Source organism: Elaeis guineensis, chromosome 8 (genome assembly GCF_000442705.2).
Source record: "Elaeis guineensis isolate ETL-2024a chromosome 8, EG11, whole genome shotgun sequence".
Lineage (NCBI taxonomy): Eukaryota > Viridiplantae > Streptophyta > Magnoliopsida > Arecales > Arecaceae > Elaeis > Elaeis guineensis.
In genome coordinates this window covers 91,413,450-91,417,323 of record NC_026000.2, presented here as the reverse complement: position 1 = coordinate 91,417,323, position 3,874 = coordinate 91,413,450, and positions in this window count along the sequence as shown.

Here is a 3,874-nt window from a genome sequence, read left to right as displayed (position 1 = left end):
CTCTTTGACGCCCCCTTCTCTTTTCTTTTCTTTTGGGCGACAACAAGGGGAGGGACGCCTCTTCTTTTCCATGGAAGGAAGAGAGGGGGCATGGCTCCTTAGTGGGTGTGGAGTTTGTCATGGTAAAAGGGTTGTGAGGCTAGAAATAAGTAGCACATAGATTGGTTTAGTTGGTTAAGTCCTATTCCAAATAGGAATAAAGGTCTTGATCAAATTCTAACTAATTCTTGGATCCAATAACCTAAAAATTAGTTATAACAAACTAACTAATTGAGTTCTAGCCCAATTATTAGGCTCCAATCAAATTTATAATTAGTTAGATTAAAATCTCATTGATCCAGGGATTGATTCTTGATGGATATCAGGAAAGTTATTTGATAATAGAGCTTGATCCAATCAAACTTACTATCCTATAGAGTTTGATCCAATCAAAACTTATATAAAATAATTGAATCTTATTCAACATAGATTTTAATTTGCATCCCTGAGATCAATTGGAACAAGCCCTATTATTCAATAGGGATGCATCCAATCAATCCAAAACCAATCTAATTGAAACCAATTCAATTAGATCTAATCCAATCCCCATTACTCAATCAAATTGAGCAAATTAATAATCATATTATTAATTAATTATTCTTCTAATTTACCAACCATTAATAAATAATTTATTATAATTTTTGTAAAAAAATAATCATCAATCAAATTGATAATTAAACCCTTCAAAGATTCATAATTATCGATCAGCCATTTCATCAAACAGATACTTCATGTGTGTGACCCTATAGGTTTGAACCTAAGCCAGTAGCAGAAGAATAATTTTTATACGAATCGATGTAACCATCTAGCAATAGGATCCAACGTCCGGATAGACCGAATGTATGCCTAGCAACACTCTAGAACCTATGTGGATATAGTTATCGTATAATTCATCCCTTTGATACTTGATGCTCAAAGATGATTTTGGGTTAAACTGTGAACCCAGGATGAGTGGTCCACATTGTATCTCAATCTTAAAAATTCTGTGACTCCTCACTAGGACTACTTTGGCCAAAGGTTTGCTAAATTGAAATACAGTGATGCATCATCTCTAATTTTACTTGAAGCCATCTATCCCATCTTGACTCACACTCAGACTTCACAAGTACTTGACTGTACCTAGTAGCCTTCTATCACTGAATTAAAAATTTGGATAGTCCAGCACCAAAGCACAATGAGTTGCTTGCAAGTCACTGAAATAGTCTCAGATCCGAGGGACACTTGTACCCATATCCCATCAGAGCAGTCCTTGATAGCAGAGTGCTCCGAAAGTGATCATGCTCAATGAATGCACTCCTATATATCACTCATATGCCATACCCATGTCACCACACATCTCGGTTAAGAGGATAACCAACTAATATGGCACACAACAATCTACACTCAATACAATTATCGTCTTTATAATAATTATATCATTTGGTCGTGAGCATGATTTAAGAACTACATGATAAATCCTCTTTTATCATTTTGGTAGTAGTTCTAAGGACTTCATCATAATATATGAGTTCTATTTTGGAAGATGTATTTCTTATGATGAATCTACTAGATAATATTTATCATTTTATAATTCATATACTTATATGGAGCACAATCATTTATAACTTAGATGATTGGCTTTAGGACATATTTCTCAATAACTCTCACTTAGACTAAAGCCAATCAGATCGATATCAAATATCCATCTTCCATTTGTGATCATCGAACTCTTTAGATCTGATTGCTCTAATCAATGGATCGGTCAAGTTCTCTTTTCAATCGATCTTCTCAAGGTCGATTTTATTTCGATCTTATCGAGCAAGGTGATTACAATACAGAAAATATTTGATTCTTAGATAGAACATCAATTCTTCAGCTTGAGCTATGGTTCCAGTACTGGACCATCAATGGAGGGTGCCACTCTATGCTCGCTGATGAATTTTCATAACCAAACAACTTCTTTACCAGTATCAGATACCATAAAGAACTCCATATCGCAAATAAAATTAGCTACTAACTATTGCATGGAATCTTTCCAGTATGTCGCTCATCTTTTTAGGATAAAAATATATTCTGACAAAACTTTATCATTCCCATCTAACTAGAAACTGAAATCAGTATTCCATAGATTTTAAGTCAGATTCTTCATAAACGAGCCATTGATCCTTAGTATTTCACAAATATTTAAGGATGGTTCTCATAACTTTTCAAATTTTTATGTAGAACAGAGATGACAACAAAGCTTTTATTCTCTGTAATGTAGTGATATTATTTTCGATTAAGAGAATTTTATCCAAACAGCATAAAGAATGATTTTATAGAACTATTAGTCCATTTGTACATACAAGATTCTGCTTCATTCTTAACGAAGTCATATATTCAAAACATATATTCTAACTCTGAGAAGCTTGATTCAATCTGAATAGACTTGAGGATTACCATAAGGAAACCATCTCATCATAGTCAATACTATAACTTTGATGAAATTTTTTGACAATCAGATAGAATTAATAGGTCTCCACCTTTTCATCTATGCCTCTTATCTATCAAAAATCTACTCACACCTTATGGGCCTTATCCTTTCAGGTGAAGCAATGAATATCCATATATCATTGATCTTCATGGACCTCATTTCAGATTTAATGGCTCCAAGCCACTTCTCAAAGTTAGATCCCTGTATAGCATCCGTATTGGAGATCAAATCTTCATCCTGAATTTAGAAATTCAAATATCTGTTCGGTTGATATGGTACTCTATCGTATCTACTCAAAGATGCCTTTACATCGAGCTCTGAATTTGATCTAATCAACTTTGGTTTTGTTAGTTTGTGTCAGAGTTGGTTCTTCTACCTATCAAGCTTCACCAAATTTGCTCTTAATGGCATCAGTTCCTTCATCAAGAAATTTTTTTTCTAAAAAAAAATATCTTAAAATTCATGAACATCTCATGTCCATTAGGAAGATAGAAGAAATATCTTTAATATAATATTTATCAGATCAAGATTCAAGCTAGTCAGTTTATGAATATTTCACATAAGTTTGATACCCCAAATATCAAAATAAGAGAGTATCGAATTACCCAAGTCCATATCTCATATAGAGTTTTGGTGATCAATTTTCTCAAAATATTCTCGAGTATATATCAAGTAGTCTCTAAAACATAACCTCAGGCAGACTAGCAAACCCCATAGTGGATTGAATCATATCTATCAAGGTTCAATTTTTCCTTTCAGATATCTTTTTAAATAGTAGTATCCCAGGAGAAGTTTATTGAGAGAGAATCTAATTTTTTCCTAGATATGTCAAAACTTACTGTAAAGGTATTCACTTCATCAGTCTGACTGATGAGTTATAATACTCTTTGCAGTTTGTTTTCTATCTCATTATAAAATCATTTGAACATTTCAATCAACTCAGATGTATGCTTCATAAGCAAAACACACCCATGCCAAGATAGGTCATCAGAGATTTTAATGAAGTAGTAAGGCCCACTTCTGGTACTTATGTTCATGAGTACAAATACATCAATATGTATCAAATTCAGGACATTGCTGGCTCATTCACCCTTTCCAATAAAAGGTGACTAAGTCAATTAAGCCAAATACAAGCTTCAGTGACATTGTCTAATCTAGGGTGCTAGTTAGATGTGTACTTTACACTAACAGGCTATGGTAATGAGTTTGTCATTTTCAATGGTCCACATATTATTGCAGTATCATTCACAATGATATCATAATAATCATACTTATTGACACTATCAATAAGATTAGACAATAGTGACAATCACCTAAAATGACATCTTCAGGATTGAAAACAAGCTCGATAATTCCTAATATTAAGACTGGAACAGACTTCCA